The sequence below is a fragment of the Scatophagus argus genome, chromosome 23 (genome assembly GCF_020382885.2).
Source record: "Scatophagus argus isolate fScaArg1 chromosome 23, fScaArg1.pri, whole genome shotgun sequence".
NCBI lineage: Eukaryota > Metazoa > Chordata > Actinopteri > Scatophagidae > Scatophagus > Scatophagus argus.
In genome coordinates this window covers 6,488,082-6,507,531 of record NC_058515.1, presented here as the reverse complement: position 1 = coordinate 6,507,531, position 19,450 = coordinate 6,488,082, and the positions used below count along the sequence as shown (strand labels likewise).

The 19,450-nt window shown below is 41.3% G+C and overlaps 1 long non-coding RNA gene across 1 annotated transcript; it reads left to right on the top strand.

Annotated features, from left to right (window-relative positions):
- The first annotated feature begins 1,818 nt into the window (after nt 1-1,818).
- On the top strand, nt 1,819-3,336 carry LOC124054613. The gene is made up of 2 exons (XR_006842424.1): nt 1,819-1,973; nt 2,879-3,336. It is a non-coding gene; the product is annotated as an uncharacterized LOC124054613 (long non-coding RNA).
- The last annotated feature ends 16,114 nt before the right edge of the window (nt 3,337-19,450 follow it).

The following is a 19,450-nucleotide window of genomic DNA, read 5'->3' as shown; positions in this document are numbered from 1 at the left end:
CTGTAAAGATGGTGTGGCCTTAACAATTTATCTGTGCAAAACCTAAGAGACAACACTGGAGATTTTTAATTTTTTTTTTTTTCAATCTTTAGATTGCAAAATATTTCTGCAATGTGGCTCAACAGCGTGTCCTGTTGGGTGATAACAAGAACAAGAAGAAGAACTGTTACCCAGCTGTCATGAAGCCCACAAAACCCCTTTTGTTCATTGTGACATGCAGCTTTCACCCTCCCAAATTACATCAGGATTAAAAATGTTAACTACAACTCCATGCCTTTTCCTGTCCACTTACATGTAGAAAATTGCATGCAGGTGTATGAAAGAAAAAAGACTAACATCTTTACTGTAGTATTTTGCTGTAAATGGCTTTCTTGCTTGTGCAGTAAAGACCTGTAATCAATCATAGGGGCTTTAAGTAGCTGTTTGTCTTCATTTCGGCCTTAATGCAAAATTACTGATAAACTAAAATCAGATAAGCAGAAACAGACATTTCTGAAAAAGGGGAGAAGTCAGCATATGAAGCGCACACTGTGCGCCTGCATTGCTTTGTCTGCTCCTACGTTACAACAGTGTGATTACATGCTTTATTAAGTGCTGAAGTGCTCTTCCTGAGTAAAAGCAGATGTCACCACAAGGTCTGTCACTGAGTCTGGATCGGAGTGCCTGTGGTCAGTGTCTCAGCCCGCCTGTAGCTCCCTGTGGTTTCCCATCAATTCGGCGCACAAAATCATCACCACATAAAGTGAGTAAAGATACAGACCAACAAAGTTCCTTTTTGTATTCACTGTATGTTTCTATTTCCCTGAACATATACAATATCAGCAAGCAGTGTGCTTGAGAATAAAGAAGACAGATGTTCTCCACTGCATAATGAGATCTGGCATGAAAATTTTACTGTAAAGTGAGTTAATCTCCTGGAGCTAGGTGCTATTTCTATTAGTTCACCACTATAATGTGCATAGACTCGGGACTGTACCAGACCAAGTTCAGAAAGAAATAAATTTATTTTTGTGGTTTAAAAGTTAAATGTCATACAGAGTAGAGTAACCATCCATCATGTCCTATTGGTACAAGCATCCACACTGCTGAAGTGTCCTTGAGCAACACATTACATCCCCACCAGCTTCAGGGCAGCAGGTCTAAACCTCTGACCCTTTTAGGAGTTTTAAGGAGAGCAAATCAACTATTTCCATATTTCACCACATTTTATCACACCACTACACACACTCACTGATTCACTTAAACATTTCAAACAGCAAACTGTCTTTTTCAGAATAAAAACCTTTGCCCTGTTTCTTTCTGGTTTGTGCTTCTTTTCTTGATAGTGTGGCCTCACATTGATTACCTTGATTTGTAACACCTGTCCTGGTTAGTGTAAATGCCAGTGAGGTGACTGCTGTTTGCACCCAGCATATAAACCACATGATGTATTGTCACATCACATCAGACGGTAGCATGTTGAATCACACCACATTGTCAGATCACCGTCACAGCAAACAAAGTAATTTAAAACACTTTAAGGCAATCAACTATGATACTCTGATGACTTGCATATCTACATACTTTAACATGCAGTAGTAGATTCTGGAGAATCTCATTCCCAGGTTGTCACAGGTCCTGGGAATGTGTTCTGTCAAAACACCAACAACCAATCATACAAATACCCAAAGCACCTGGAAATCATCTCTTTCTCTTTCTCCAGAATCACCTACTGGACCTTACAGGTAAAATGCATCCATTTATCGATTTTCTTCATCTGTCAGGGTTGTGGAGTGCTGGACTGGTCACTGGTTGCAAGGTTGACATACAAAGACAGACACACACCTGGAGACAATGTGGAGCTGCCAATTAACCCACGCCGGAGCAGGGAGCGCATGCAAACTCCGCACAGAAGGGCTTAGACCCGACTTCAAACCTGGAACCCTCTGTGAGGCGACAGCGCTAACCACCGCATCACCCTGCCCTCCTTAAAGGTAAAATCATTACTTGTAAACATTCTGAGAAAACTCAAATCACAACATAAAGCAAAAAAATTGTTACTGCAAAAATGTTTTTACACAATGGTAAAAATAGTACATTTCCTTGAGCACTAAACTTATTTTAGTCTACACATCATTAAACTGTATGAGTGACATCCTCAGTAAAAACAGAAAAACAATGACACCAAGTTCAGCATTAACCTGTGCTGTCCCACTACTATTTCACTTTTAATAATAATATTTTTTAAAAACGAATGTAACAACATCTATGAATTCTCAGATTACGTGTTATTCCCCTTTCATCTGTGCTCCATGTGTTTCCCAGCACTGTTAGGGAACAATGTTCAGGATTTACCTACCATAGTATTAATTAATCATCACACATCTGTAAGTGTGCATGCCCATTTTGGTGCCTGCTCTGTTTGTTGACTCGTGTGTGTGTGTGTGTGTGTGTATGTGTGTTCCAATGGCGCTTTGGCACCTGCGCTACATTATAAACCTTAAAGGCTTGGATAATAAGCTGCAGGTGCACTCCTGGCAAACAGAGAAGAGATGCAGTGGGGTGGCAATGCTGGAGTGTTTGTGTGTGTGTGTTAGGCAAGGGGTGTTGGTAGTTGGGGGTTGGGGGAGTGTCACCTGCTGTTGCCGGTTGGCACTCTACATTAGCAAGTATATGACATCAGCCTTGTTCATATACCTCACTCTATAAGGCACGGCCACTGGACTTTTTGATAACAGAAGCGACTCTTCTTGGAAATTGTCTTCAAAGCACTCAACAAGAACAAAAAAACAAAAAACAGAAAGTATCCATTGTTGCTTCCGTTCTGTGGCACTGTCAATAATTATTGACGTTAATTACCCTGATGATTAGTGTAATTTCTTTATGGCTGTGTTGGCAGGTATGCAAAGTAAAGATGGGCTGATGGAGCGGACCACAGAAGGGGTTTTTCTCATTTGACGGCATTGAACTAAAGTGACAGCCAATAAGGAGCTAATCTACTTCATGAAAATGTAATTACGTGATGAATGGTGCAATGTATAGACTCTGGCAAAATAATATAGCACTCCCACCTGTGAAAATACTAGCTGAAATAATTGTTTATGTTGGGGTGGGGGTCGAGAGGGCTACTTTATTTATATAATGCAGGCAGGGTTGTGTTGGTATTTTAAGTAGGATATCCATAAACATCTGCCCTTAAACACACACACACTAGAGGGTACTGCTGCATATAATGTGTGTATTCTGCAAAGATACGGTTTCTACTGCACATTTTAAGAGTGAAAAAGGATGTTTTCCAGTGTGTTACGTTAAAAAAAACAAACAGTGCCAAGCTTGATAATAAAGTTGCAGACTTCACAAAATCTTTTTTCATTTTTTTTCAGCACAAGATTGATGAGTAAAATTCAAATCATTACAGCTTTCGAATCCCTCACCTGCTTAACATTTACTGTACTTTCTGCTGAAGCCCTGCTCTCGGTTAATGGCTTCCAGATTTCAGCTTGGCTGAGGCACATTGACATGATTGAGCCAGAATTCTCCCCTGAAGCTGGAAACTGTGACTGACTACTACTGAGAAATGTTTGGATGTTTAATGTAAGACTGATATATAAGACTGATATATGAATGTTCTTGATTTCTTTCTGAAAGCTTTTACATTCAAGAATAAGGCAGTATCTCTCAGGGTTTTGATCCCCAACAGTTCTCTGCATTGCCGTTTGGTTTTAAAATGCATTAGCTCTGCAACTGTTCTAGCTAGCTGCCTAACATTAACAAAGACCCATTCAGCCCACCTAAATCAGGCTGTCTGGTTGTGAAGCATATCAAAATGACACATTTGAAATCCTCGGTTTAGAAGTAAGGTAGCGAGGCATAATGCAGCATATGGCGCTGTGTGTTCAAACCTGGCAACAGGCAACGATTAACAATAAAGATTTCCTCTAAATGAAACAGAACCCCTCAAAAAGGGCCGTCATTAAAAGGGCTACAAGTGTAACCTTCACTTTCATGTGCCCATGGGAGTGAGCACGACAAGAGAGGGAGACTTTTTGATTCTTTCAGCTGCATTTGGAGAGAGACTGAATATGCACTGAGCTCTCGGATCTTCACATCCACACTTTCCCATATGGCATACGGATCTGGGCGTAGATCGAAGGATGAGACACACAAAAAAAAGAAAGAAAGAAATGAAGGCGTCCCATATGTGTGTCTGTTTCTCTTCATTAGCTCCCAGCCAAACAGAAGTACCTCCTCAGCAGCTTGATTGAAATTAATGTTTTTAAAAATGTCAAGACGGATGCAGTTCATTCACACAACCACCTGACATCACAAACCTGCCTGTTCTCAAGGATTTTGACATTGCCTTGAAAAGGCTCTTAAATCTATGAAATGTACGTGATGTTAAAGTTGCATTTATAAGGTTCACCCTTGTACTCTGCATGTAGAACTACTGTTGGTAAATGAGGAAGGAGACTGAAGGAGTGTTATGACTGGTCAGGCAAAATGGCTTCCAGTCAAACTGGAGGTGAGCAGTATGCAGAGCTAATCTGGTATGACCCTAAGAATTTCAAGTTTTTATCGAGCAAGATTAAACCTGGATTAATTGATTTATTTGCACACTTGGGGGCAGCACACCAAGCTGTGAACGCAACGATGACCTAGAGCCATCTCATAAAGTGGCTTACATGTTAGCAGTTTTTACACATCCTGCAAACACAAAGCAGTATTACTATTCATGTAGTGAGTCTTCCTGATGAAGTTCAGTATTGACCCTCTTTTTTCCTCTGTTTTGTTTGTAGCCTCGTTTCCTTCACCAGCTAGTTGCTAACTTTGTCTGACTGCCGTTTGGTGCAGGGCCACTAGTGTGCAATGTGTTTATCAGAGTTTATTAACCGAAAACAGCTGCCTGCTGCGGCTGGAAACAGTGAGAAAACGGTTAAGTTCAATCCATTAATGCTGCAGCTCCATTCCCACCGCAGTGACCCCTCCCTCCGCTAGCTACCAAGTCTAGACAAAGTACCCATTGTACCACTGCCCTCATTCTTCCTGCAACACCAGCCTTTTAAGAATTTCCTTATACCCACCCCTGCAAACCTAAAACTTAAATTTAGTCATAGAGCTGCATCTATATTTGAGGATATATATTTGTGATTAATTACCCATAATGACGTGCCAAAATACCACTTATCTAAGTCATAAAATTGGGCCTGACCTCATTATCAGGATAAAGCACTTATAAGTTACCTGCCGTGTTAATGTACTGTGCTTTCCAATCAATTGCTCAAGTTATGTGACTTCTTTCTCCTTGGGTTTTCATCTAATGAAGAATCTGGAAGTGACTACTTTTGCTGGACTTTTTAATTTAGACCTTCTCTCCTGACTTTTGAGGAAAACTGGTGTTAGATTAGGCTGCTTTCTGCCATCAAGTGGGCATCTCTCCTCACAGATGATTCATTGAATTGCACTTAAGACACCCCCTGGGGCTCAACAGGAAATTCCAGCATCCCAAACCCATCCAGTTTCCACCTCTGTGTTGAAAAGCACATGTGCAGTATTTCTTGTCACACAGACAACATCAATTTGCACATGGCCTCCCCCTTGACACTTTTTGCCCACGTCCCTCACGGGATGGGGATAAATCTGCTGTTACCTTGAAGAAGGTGTTGACACTCCGGCTGGCACCAGTGAATTGCACTGTTGCCTCAATTAGCTGCTCTGGATCTTGTGTCAGAGCCATGAGGACAAGGGGGTGATGTGATACCCTGCAGTCGTGGCTCTGTCGCTTACCTGGTGGCCCCATAGTGTGTCTTAGCATATCATATGCCTGTGCAAGCTCCCAGCTCTTTTTACATGGATTTGGCAGAAACACATCCACGGGGGGCCTCTGCAGGTCCACGACTCCTCCTTGGGCAAGGAATGCACCTCTCTAACCAGGGCCAGGCCTGATGGTAGAATGAGTTACAACTGATCTGATGTCAGATATTCTCTAGAAACTAGTAGTTGCCAGCAGGATTAAGGTTAAGGAGCATTCTGGTGCTAGATCTGCACTTAGGGGCATCTTGTAGCTTGGAGGAAGTAGTGCCGGCAGAAGGGGGCGAGTGTACCTCCCTGTTACCCCCTAGCCACCCTCCTCCAACTGCCATCTGATGTGAGGTAACATGTGAGGGCGAGCTTCCATCTGTCCACCGTATATGCTAGCAGAAGGTGCAGCTAATGAGGCTTGATTTGCTGCTGCACCTGCCTCCAATCTGGGGGGTGATGGTAGTGGTGGTGTTGCTTATGTGTGAGGTTGTGTGTGTGTGTGTGTGTGTGTGTGCACTGGGGATGCTCTATCTCACCAACCTCTCCTCCTCCTCCTCCACACGCCCCCTCTCCCCCTCAAGGTGTAATCATTGGTTAGCTTGTATGGGAGCGCCTGCAGGTTGATGGACCCTGGGAATTCATTAGGAAGTAGGTGAGGACTTGGGTTGAAAGGGCCTTTTGACCTGCCTCCAAACACCCTCACATTACAAAGCAGAGGACGATTCAAAGGGAGAGGGGAGTCAGCCAACTTGTCGATGCGTCTTCACTGTTAGCACGTTAGTATGCCTGTTAAAAGGAAACATTTTCATGCTCTTATTGTAGCTTCTGCAGTTTTTTTTTGGTTTTTTTTTAACAATTCTTCAAGGAATTGAGCTTATTTAGAGCTGTTTTTTGCATGAGAATCTATGACAAGCTAAAGTTTATCAAGTCCAACCAAAACAAGATCTTTTTTTAGTAGTTGAAGATGAGGTTGTTTTTCCCCAGATGGTGTTAGGGGGGAGGTGTTATGTCCACATGTTAAATGCAGCATGTTTATCCCCATTCTCTGTTCCCTGTCACAGATACCATTTGACACAAGAGCTCTTCGGGGGCCAGTTATTCCAGACCATTGAATCCAGATCAAAACCAGTGCCATGTTATTGTGACTCAGTGTTCAGCTCCCCTTTTCTTCACAATCAATCCTTCATTGCTTCTGGAACTGAGAGCGAAGCCAAATCCTTACCACAGCTCTGCATTATAAGCCGCAAATATGACCAGCTCTCTCAAGGCAGCGGGTAGTAAAAAAACATGACATCCTAACAGTGTGTGTGTTCAGGTCTCATTCTCGTAAAATGTTTCATTTCAGCATGTGGCTCAGTGTAAGAATTTTTGGAGGTTCAAGAAAACAAAAGAGGAAGGATTCAGTACCCTGAGGCAGGACTTATAACTAGTAGCGAACCCATCGATGGGAATCTTTCTTTGCAAGATGTGTGAATAATCCACAGGGTGATGTCAACACCCACAAAAGCTGTGTGCCACTCTAGATTATTGTCAAATTAGCTCCTCCATTCAGAAAAAACTTTGGAGGGCCAAATTAAATCTTGCATATTAATGAGCGACTTGGACAGACTGGTATTACTTAACGTGTTCACATTTGATTTAGAAAGTTTGGTGAATATATGGTGAAAGCATTGTGTTTGTAAACCACAACTCCATGGCACTCTTTTTCAAACTGGGAGATATAGTGGGTGTTAATGTGATGAAAATAGCATTTTGAGGTTTATCAGGTCTCATATCAGCAGAATTGCTCAACATACTGCTTGACCATGTTATTCATCAACATTTGGAAGGAAAACCACATCCTTGATTTGCATTCCAGCCACCCCACTTTATACCACACCTCACGATTTCATGAATACTTCATAGCTTCGGTTTGTACAATTGGCTCACATTTCAAATTAGTTGAACTTGTATCAGTGATGTGAAATGATACAATATACACTCTTAGCATCTATGCATATTGTGAGCTTCTGTGGCTTCTCGGTGCCTTGCAGCCACTCCCTAAATTGTGTTTTAATCTCACCCTATCACCTCTCTGGATATTTTTTAAAAAGACGTCAAGTCTGAGAGCTTTTATAAATCAGAGATTCATCACCAAATGAATCAAGCACTGGGAGATAAATCTGAGGCCTGTGTTGAAATTATGAGCCAGCTCCATGGGAAAAGACTTAATGCTGCGAATCTGAAAATACTGATCATCCCATCGGGCTCATTTGTTTACTTTCAAATCCCCTCTTTTGTGTGGCTTGGAATTGGAGCAATGTTTGTGCTTGCTCTGGCCAATGGGGAAATCACTTGAGATGTGATTAAGAAAATGGACACTGCCCTCTTCTGGTGATAACAATGATCACTTCTCTGTGAATCTAAAACAATTACACCATCACCATCGTACTTAGAGCAATACAAAACCACAAGTGTTCGAATGATTAATTTAAAATGTCCATTAGAGCTATTTCCTCACTAGGAATCACAAATTTATACTGAAAATGGACCGACCCAGTTATTGTATCTATATAGTTTTCCCAAATGTATTTAGTGTTTGTGTGTGTGCTTATATGAACCCACTGACATGAACCATTTTACATTTCCAGCACGTAAGAAAGGGATGATATTTTAACTCAACTAAAAAAAAAAGCAAAATTAACAATAGTTAAACAATCTACCAGGCAGGCCATCATGCTCTAACCAGGTAATTGTCCAAAGCTTTTAATGACCACTGCAAATCATTCATTAAAGCGACGTATAAATCCCATATGTTTCCTCTGCCTCTCTCTTGTGTGTAATGGTGCTCCATCCTCATTGCTGACGTGGGTCAGATCTTCAGGCAGGTGGCTGGGAAATGGAGGCAGATGGGCCGAGTACGCCACCACTGAATCTGTGAAGTTCTCTCTTCAGTTTCAAGCTGCACCGATGGGCCCTTGAATTATTACCGGGCCCCCCATTCATAATTAGCCCGGGCCTGGTGGGGACCAAAGCCCCTCTAATGATGCCTTTGTTGCTGCTGATCCACGCTGCACAATCAACAAGAGGGGACGTATGACTGGGAGAAGCAGTCCCACATTGAGCGATAACGTGCCTTTAGGGCAGCCTCTCTAAAACAATCACGCATGGTTTCAGCTCTCCCCTCGTTAAAGATGATTGTTCGCATGGGGCGTGAGACAGAGTGTGTGTGTATGTGTGTGTGTGTGTGTGTGTGTGTGTGTGTGTGTGCGTGTGTGTAAAAGAGAAGCTTGTAGGTCTTCAGATATGCTAGTTCCCACAGGCAATATATAGCTATTTGATTTCATAAGCCCTCCATCATTAGTCATCTTATGTTAAAGATGTCTCAATCCTTCAGTTATACTCTAGTTTGATTTTTTTTTACTTATTTATACTTATTTTACACTTAATGCACATGCTTAATTTTCACTATGGCTTATACTTGTTCCTCCCATAAAGATCTATTTTAATAACTTCTCTCATATTACAGATTTCATGGTGTTTTGTCATAAAAGACATCACCAGCCTTTTCTTTCACTTTACATGAAGACATTTCATTTTTTTTAAAGTGAAAAACTGTGTTCTCTGTTTTGATGACCACTTTTCTGCAGTTTGTGTTGTCTCTAGATTTTCATTCAGACAGATAAAAAAAATTCTCACTATTGTAAACTACAGACCGGTAAGAAGCGCAGTACTGTTTTTCAGATATTATATATATTCTTAATTAAAGGGAATCCATTTCAATGCATAAAACAATCAGGACAGATTGCAGGAACGGCTACCTGGATGGCTTGAACATTAAACAAGTCACTTTTGAGCAGGAGAGGAAGAAGGATTAGAATTTTCTTACAATCAATAAAAGTATTAATAACATCATATAAAAGACTCCATTACAAGTGAAAGCTTTGCATTAATAATTTTACTTAAGAAGAGATTCAAAAGCATTTGCAAAATACATCAAAATAGTATCAGAAGTAGATATACTCATTAGACATAAGATTATTAGTACTGATGCAGCAATATCAAAGCAGTATTTTAATATAGCAGTTTGTTGCAATTTTTCTAATATTTTTACATATTGCTGGATTTTTTAATACAGACATTTGAAAAATGTTAAATCAATAAATCTTCAAGAATCAGTTTATTAATTCGGCGGAGGAAGGAAGGAGAGAAGTCTTTTTTTTTTCACACCATTGTATGTGTTCACCTCCTGGGCACTGCCGAGGAGGAACTGGCACCTCTTCAGCTTTCACACTCTGAACCAAGTCCCCAGTGGAGCCACTGCAACCCCAAGGGTCGGAGTAAGTTTAAGTATAAAGTACAGTACAAAATGCAGTCCATGTAGTATATATCTCAAAATTGTACTTACTTGAGTAAATGTGCTTAGTTCATTTTGACCACTGCTGTGTTGGTATGATGTCTGATTGTACATAAGGATTTCCACTCCCACAGAGTGTTTGAGTGTTAGGGAAGGAAGTGATTATGGCCATTAGTAAGGTTGAATGAGCTGTACCAAAAAGTCCCATTCTCAAATATTTTGTAAATTCTTAACTGGTTTAATAATATCAATACTAATTTCATAACGCTGAACATTTTTACATTTGTACAGAGCAAAAATCAGCCCACTGCCTTCCTCTGCCAACTCTCCTTCACCTGCACCTTTCACCTATCCAGTTCAAAATACCAAACAAATACACTCCTACTCACAAGTACAGATAAGGTCAAGATAAATCATGTTCTCCCTGGAAGTTAAAGAAAAGCGCAGGACATGAAATGAATCATGTGTGTGCTTTCTTTTTAAATGAAAGACTTTGTTTGATGGTGATGCCAAATAAATAATTATTTTATATCTGTCCACATTAATATTCCAGATATTTCACATATGAGACAATCGAGGTTTCCTTCACAGGATGCACTTGAACATTGCTTGAGCCTCCTCCACTGAAGGAGACTGATTTTTTTGGCAGCTCTTGTCATCTTCTCTGCCATTGGGAGAGCTGGCAACATGGTGGAACCAGCATCTGTTTCTGGCTCTAAGTGGCAAGGAGGAGCTAGAGGAGGGAAAGGATTTATGTTGCACATTTGGGATATACCTATAAAATACCGGTCAAATATGTAGCTTCTTCTGGCTCCTGGTGCTCTTTGAAGATGACCACTAAGATAATTAATTATATCCTTGTACCACAATGCAGGATGTTTTTTTTCTAGTTAGTTAGATAAGATTGTGTCCCAAAGTCCAGAAACTTGCCTCTTTTTCAAATGAAAGTGTATGTAAAAGAAAGTGAGTATAAGAAGGTATTGGAGTACACTCTCACTGACTGCATTGGTTTTCACACTTTCTCCGAGCCAAAAAAGCAACTAGATCAGTGTTTTACAAGGAACTCAACGTAAATTAGCTTCAGGTATTTAGACAAAGTACATCTAGTACTTTTCAATGAACAATATGTAATTTATGTCACTGTAGAGTCTCTAAGTCAAAACAGTAAATACAAAAGAAATTGTTTGATGCTGTAATGAAGTAATGGAAATCAAGCGGGATCTCGGAGTTGTCTTTCTTGTTAACTGTGAGATTTTTAACCTTTTTCTTCCATCTAAGGCCTACTTTTTTAGTGACTGTTTCATAAATGTCTTGTTAAAGTCAGCCTGGCATGTTTTTCAAGATTTAGCAATTTAGCTTATGGCACACAACTCTTTCAGAACACAATTGTGAAGATGTTGTTGTGTGAACCGTGTGAATTAACAATGTCTGAGCAGCTCGAATCACTGATTACATTGAAACCAAGATGCAGGAACTCAACTGTGGAAAAGCCCTTTATGGTTTTTGGCATGTTGGAGTGATTGTTTGCAGCTAATTGTTCAAAACTCAGATCACAGATCTGAACAAAAAGTGTTCAAGTGATGCAGTGAACTGATTAAAAGAGGATGCGATCATAGCATTTATAGAGTACGATAAGTGAAAACTTAAAAGTACCAGCATTATGTCTCCATAAGGAAAACCTGGCTGTTAGCTTTGTGTTATCACAAGATTCCTCCAACTTTTGCTGAATCACATATGTTTCTGTTTACTACATGGCTCAGTTAAACAACTCATGGCACCATTTTAGAAAATACTCGCAAGGCCAGAAGCTAACATTTTCCAGATAAGATCCCACTTTTCCCAACCCCTGCTGTTAGTAAAACACATAACACTCATTGACCTGATCAACAGTACAAGGCTTCTTCAAAAACAATTTTGAAAATGCATAATGTGAGCTGTCATTTCCTCTTGTTTCCAGACACACTTTCAGGACGTAGGAAGGGCAGACAGCCACCGCTGTACCTAGTAGATTAGACTTCTTCCACTTCTTCCTGTTTCATTCCATCCAGGTGCATACTGGGAACGCTGCCATGTATATCCCTTGGTGCACAACAGTACAGCGCAGCTGTGGAAGCCACCTAAATTTGATTCCTCTCGTTGTAACCTAGCAACGGTGGGTATTAGCGCACCACAAGCTGGATGGGTGCAGTTCTGGTGCCAGAGGCAGGATGGGCGCCTGGTTGCAGCTCATTGGCAGATGACATTGAGTGAAAGCTGGCATTCTGAGATTAGGGGATCAGATGCTCACAGTGCTCTATGCAGGAAGTAGTATGAAATGTAAAATCAATGCCAAGAGGGCTTGACAGGTTCTTTACACTTGACATACAGATCTACACAGATACACCGTACATAATGTTGTTATACAGCACATAAACCCAAATTACATCACCTCCATTTTAATTTGTTAGGATTCTGTAATCAGCTTTTTGTTAGAATCCAGTATCTCCAGTGAAAACGCATTATTTGCTGTTGTAAAACAGACCAAAAGACAATTTAAAAACCCTGTTATCACATCATCCTGATGCAGATAAGAAAAGTAGTCCAGGGCTGGAGCAGATGTACTGGCATGTTTCCAGCAAGGCACAAATTCCTAATGTCACCTTTGTTATTGGTTTACTTTGAATAAATATGCTATTGTTTAGACTTGTTGTGTTAGGAACTTAGCACATGGGGTGCCCTGGCAGCTTGATGGTCTAAAACATGTGTACAATGTAAATATAGACTTCTGGTTCAAATACAGCCCAGGACCTTTGTCGCACATCTGTCTTGTGTCTCTACTACCTGCAAAAATCCCCCATCCTTCAAAAAAAAAAAAAAAATCCTACTCCAGCACAGCCAAATAATACACAAACTAGTAGCATTTCCACTAGCTTGAGGCTGCCGAGCGGGGGAGGCAACTCTCCCCGAAAGCGCTGGCAGCTACACTGGCTTCTGTTTGCTAGAATACCAGATGCCTCACGCCACATGCTTCAACCACTTTGATTTCATCTCTGTGCAGTTGTTGATCAGATCTGTCTCTGTTTGACGCAACCTGCCTCCCGTCTCCCTCATAACTTTCATCTTTTCCAAGCCGGTCAGGCAGGCAGCCGCGGCTGTCTTGAGATGTCACCCGGTGACGTGCAGTGTCCATCTGGTATACGTTGTAATGGGCCAGGATGAATGAATGGGCAGCCACTCCACTGCTTCCTTTATGACTCTCAGCAGTGGTGCTGTCCAACTTTGATTCCCCAGTTATTAGGGAATCGAATTCCCCACTGAGGCGACGCCCAGAGGAGAGGAAGAGAAAGAGACACACAAAAAGAGTGTGAAATCTGTGGCAGTGCTACAAAAAATACTGTACAGCCCGCTTCTGCTCTCTTCCTGGAGCCTCTTCTTTCTTTGTGTGTCTCTGCAGCACTCTAAAACTGGGAGGTCGGTAAAGACTTGCGGCAGCAAAACCAGTGTGTGGCAATAAATTCTTAGTCTGAGGTGTTGAATTGTATGTATCTTGGCTTTATGGCAAGATGGACTGTTGAAAGAGCAGCGATTCAGAAAAAGCAAAGTGAAGGTCATGTAACGAACCAAGCGCACTAAGAGACAGACTACACTAGGTGGATAACCCTCCAGGGATTTTCCTTCATCTTAAAAACTATCGACCGTTTCCCTCTGAATTTAAAGGGCTCATAGTGGATCCCATCACAAGGGGATTAAAGAGGAAAAGGGCAACTGGGATCACTTGGAGAGCAGGCCCCTTCCACTTGAGCCAACACTCAAGCAGGGATGAAGTGGAGGCGCAGAGACGACCCAGAGGGAGAGAGCGCAGAGGGAAGGGAGAGACGGGGAGGTGGCATAGTTTGGATTCCCAATATGTGTCCGGGGAATCCGAAGTGAGGCCAGATGGCACAGGCCTACCGATCTTTGGGAATCACAGCATACGGCTGCGGGATGCATGGCAGAAGGTAGCGGCAAACAGTGCCGGGGTCAGCTCTTGATGTTGGACGCTCCCCGGAGCGGTTCCTTCCATCCCTTTGAACAAGAGAGCATCTCCACACAACTGTGCCGCTTCTCTGCTTAATGCGGCAGTTGACTTCAAACGCAGTGCTATTCCCTCCTGCCCAAAGCCTCCTGAGTTCTAAACATATGTTATCAGACCTGATGAAAACACTGTGCCAATAACATGCCACTGAGCGCCACACATGGACATATGTGTTCTGTTTTCGCCGCAACTTTCATCTCGTACAATTTCATTTGACTCAGTTGTGAAACCGACATGCAGGAGCTACGTCACGAATCCAGAGAGAAACGCAGAGGCGCTTCTTAACGCCTGTCATGCCAGTGTACTTTTGCTACAGAGTGAAGTGCGGTATGATGGCAGCCAATTATATCAGTCAGCTTTCTGAGACAGATGTCCAATATAACCTGGTTACTGCTAATAGGCAGATTTTTAAACAAGACTAATTATTCATCGTTCACAGACCAGTAAAAGAGACAGATTCTAATATCTGATGCTGAATGTGTGTGACAGGTGTTACCACCAATTTCCCACAGTCTCCTGTGGCAGCGCCCACTAGAAAGCATCTCAAAGCACGTCTGCATCCACATTGAAGTGATCTCTCACATTTTTAACACATACTCTTTGACTTTTGGAAAGAAGTATTTTTGCATGTGCATGCTGATTATCTTTGTCTATTTCTGTCTAAATAACATTTTTTTTGGAAGCCAAGTGCGGTGTTGTGCTTGTTGTTGCATCTCCATATCCGTGTATAGACTAAGATCCTCTCGTTATTCTCATTAATGGTCCATCTGTCATCTTGGCAGAAGCCCACTGGTATAGAGTTAGCTATGATTAACATTTAATCTATATGATTTCCTAATGAAAGCAGGAGTGCCACACTCGGTAATGATAGATTTGTTCGCTTTTTTAATAATGGCTCAGATTGTTGACGAAGATGTTTAACTGTGTGCTGATTATGATGCTATTCTTTTCTGAATTTCACACTGCACTGCTTCTTAATATGAAATTCCCGACTGTGTTGTTGAAGGTTGCAGTGATTACTGGAGTCACACATGGTGTGGATGGTGATATGGCCAGGGGTTGTCCTTTATTTCTCAGAGTGTTACATTCACAGGATTTATTGTATCATGTAGTTTACTTGCTCTGTTTCCTTCAGGTGCTCTGAACAGTCAAACTTGTTTGGGTGAATATATAGTATCTGAAATGCAATAGACCATTGAACCACCTGCTTCTTTGCTTGTCACCCAATGCATGCAGGGATGCATTCCAACCCCTGTGATTCTGAACAAGAACAAATAAAAGGAATGAGCGGATACAGAATCACAGATTTAGCTATCCCATTTGCAACAATTTTAAAATAATGCATCTTTAAAAATATTAGGACTGATGATCATTCTCTTGATTCATTTTGCAATTTGTTAAATATATATACGTTTAGTCTATAAAATGTCATATAATAATGAAACATCCATCCATCCATTTTCTATACCGCTTATTCGTGGAGACTATCCCAGCTGACTACGGGCAAGAAATAATGAAACATGGTCAAGTCAAATCAACTTTTTTATAGCTCAAAGTCAAATTTCTATCTGCAACCTGTTACCTGTTATGTGATATCCTCTATTCTTACACAGTAAACAGAAAAACGCTCTCCCAAAAAATATTAACAGGGAAAAAAGGCAAGAAAAGAAGGAGGAGAACTTCCTCGTCTAGAGACAAGCAACAGATGTCATATGTGTGAACAGAAATAGCAATAGCAATATTACACACAGAGAAAAACAATGATAATATAAGGCTACAAAAGCATATGAAGAATATGGAAGACATCAAGCTTTCTACCACCCACTCACTAGTTCCTGAAGCCAGTGATGATCTGCAAATTCTTTGTTTTGCCTGACCAACAGGTAAAAGCTCAAAGATATTAAATTTAAAACAATATAAACCAGAGACAAGCACCAAATATATTTGTATATTGCTTGATAAATTGCTTAAATGATCTGTCTGTTATGAAAATTGTCAGATAAAGCGAGGTGCTAATAAAATCAGTGGGCTGCTACAGAAAGGGCCAAAGCTCAGCCAAAGCACATATAAAACAGACTTATTTTGTAGCAACACTCAGGTGCTGTCTTTAACTCACTGTCCGAACTAATATTCAAAAAATACATTACCTTATTAAATCACCCTAAACATCTACTGTAACAATAATAAAGAATTAAATACCTCTACTGCTCACACAATGTAGATGCCTCAACTTGAGTTGCAGTAGTCTCAACATCGATCTGTATGTAACCTTTCATAGGCTCACAGAGACATCTGCCATACATGGCAACATGAATAGAGCTGTTGGCTTACGTTCAAGTTTTCGAGAGCGCCTTTTGTCTGCGAAAGGCCCATTGTGGAAGAATAGGAGGATGGTGTTTACGGTCCCTGCTACCTCTGTGGCCTCCACAAGGAGGATAATGAGATACAGTTGTTATCGCTGACAGCCGAGGGCCAGGAGGAGCCGTACCGGCCTGGTGTCTCCGCTCTGATCCTCCCAGGGTGAGAAAGAAGGTTGGGTTGACACTATCATTGACTTGAAACTTAATATTAACCTTAACTGTTATTTATATATATATATAACACATCTGAGCTGATATGAATGCCAGATTGTATATTAGTTAGTCTGGTTGCTTAGGAAGAGAGAAACCCTCCGGGACTTGTTTTTCACTTATTTCATATTGAAAGGCCCTAGAATGGTGCTATTAGGAGCTGTTGAATGTAAGCAGTGTTTAAAAAGTAATAACATCACTTTATGAACAACTTAAGATCAAAAGTAATTAACTGGATTCTGTTCACTCAGTTACTCAGGTCAGCTCTGTCAAAGGTGCCTTTAAACAACCGCAACTCCTCCACATGTATCAAAATAGAAAACATCGTAATCAGAGATACTGTGATTTAACAAGGTGCTAGTCCACAGTTTCAGTGTATTTAATGACCATAATTAGATAACATTAACTTGGCCTTGGTGAATAAAGTCAGGGCATACCAAACAAATGTAGAAAGATTCTGGAGGCTAAAGAAACTAGCTGCTAGCATCTAGCAGCTAAGTTACTGGGAGGTACGTGTAATTAAATGTAGTGTAATTACTTAATTTGGAATTGTGGGTTAATCCTTCTCACTGCTCAATGCTGAAAAAGGGATTCACATTACTGTCGTGTGCTAATGTGTTACTGCCCAACACTGAGAAGTCTTGATCAGAATTATACCTTTGTCTGAACTTTGACATTTCTGTGTTACCCAACCAAACTCCCCCTACACCCAGATGTCATTCACTCTTATCTCATAGCTCAGACCAAAACATAAAAGCAAATCAGTGGTTGCACACTTTACCCAATATCCATGCTGGATGTGGCACAACATCTTAATTGATTTGTTCCAAAACCAGATGAAGTGAGTCACAAAAATCTGTGCTATATGCCCCCAGATAAGTGCAAAGAAATACAATTTCTGCTTTGAAGAGTATCCAGCAATTATGTGTGGTATTTGCGGACAAACGCCATTGTTCATGGAATTTAGGGTCGAAGCTGAGGCCCTTACAGATGATTTATGTATTCAGCTGGGGATGGGGGTGGATAAAATGGGCAAATTTCATCTGGTTGTAGAAAGCTGCAGCCCAGCGGGCCTAGAGAAGGCTTAAGCATAAGCAGGACGGGTGCCAGGTCCTCTCCTTGGCCATTGTGCTTTAATTAACCTACATAGGAGCTGACTGCTTAAATGTGCAGTGATAGATAAGGCCTCTTGGATGATTGATTTATTTACTGCACATGCTAGTGATTTCCATAACATTACTATCCCAATTACTAGCCATATGAGGCACAAAAGTCATTAGCAGCTAGCCTCATTCTATGTATATATGGACAAGACTGTACCAACTTACAGTGAAACGTCATTTAGCAGGACTGTGGACTACTGAAAACATGACAAAGCTTAATGAAACTGGAATCTGGAAGAAAAATCTCTCTGCATCAAGATCAGCCAAGGTCAGTGATATTTCAAGAAAGAATGGTGAGGAACAATTGCACTTAATGATCAAGAGATGGAAGATCCACGACTCTTGGAGACATTGTTTTACAAAAGCACACTGGGCCTGGCTTTGTCAAGTGAAGTCTGGCACGGGCCCAGCAGCAGTCTGAGGCTGTGATTGCAGCAGAACGTCTCCATCAGAGAGCACTAGAAGGTAACGGTGGGATTAAAATGGGCACTGCTGGCACATACAGGCGGGTAGAGTGTTTCTTTTTTTTTCCGCTAGGCCATTGTTCCATATGTGCTCCACCTGCGCCTCTCAGAGCCTCGCGCCAACCACACGGCCGGCAGGCTCTACCATCCATGCTGATTGGAAGTTGCCATGGTGACGCTGTAAGCCGGCGCTGAAAATGGGGGGTGGAGGGGTACGCTGAAAATCTCAACATGGTATTTTTTTAATTTAGGAAATTGGCAAAGGAAGTGTAGTAAATGAATCGTCGTTAATAATAATTCACATATGGGACAAAACACAATTAGGCTGTTTTTTGGCTACAGGCAAAGAGCAGGCAGCTCTCTCTCTAAAATGTGATCTCATCTCATCAAAGGCACTTCAGCTCTCCCAGTAGTCCTGAGTGAGGACACGGTACGCCTCGATGTAATAATGATGTTTATGGAAATAACATCACTGAAGATTTTCAGTGGACACAGAGAGCAGCGAGATGCAGACATCAATCATGTAATGATGATCCATAAATTGATTCCTTATCGGTCCAAGCAAATGGATGATAAGAGTGATTCACTGCGTTGGCTAATTAGACAACTCGCAGAAAACTCAAATTTATTTTTTCCCTCTGGGAGGCTTACCCACTACCTAACGCTGTTTTGTTTCATAAGTTATTTTTTCATAAAGTGTTTGGAGTGCAGAGGAGAGGCGAGCAACAAAGCTCACCCGTAGCTTTTAATAACACGATGGCCACCATCCAGCTTCAGACGAGTGCTGGGATTGGCTGATCCCTTCACACCCTGGCACCTGGAGCAGTCAGAAGTGTGTGTGTGTGTGTATGTGTGTGTGGGTGAGAGAGAGGGTGAGAGAGACTGTTATTGGTGGCTGCACTATTGGAGGTGTGACATGACTAGAATCAAAGGCTCTCACCTGCAACCAAGTGAGAAGAAAAATCATTAAAATGGTTTCAGGCCAAAAGCCTTTGCATAAAATCCAAAAACTTTCTGTTTAAGAAACATTTTCTCTTGGTGTTAAGTTTAAAGTTCCAAGCACATTGAAGGAAATTCTTGGCTTG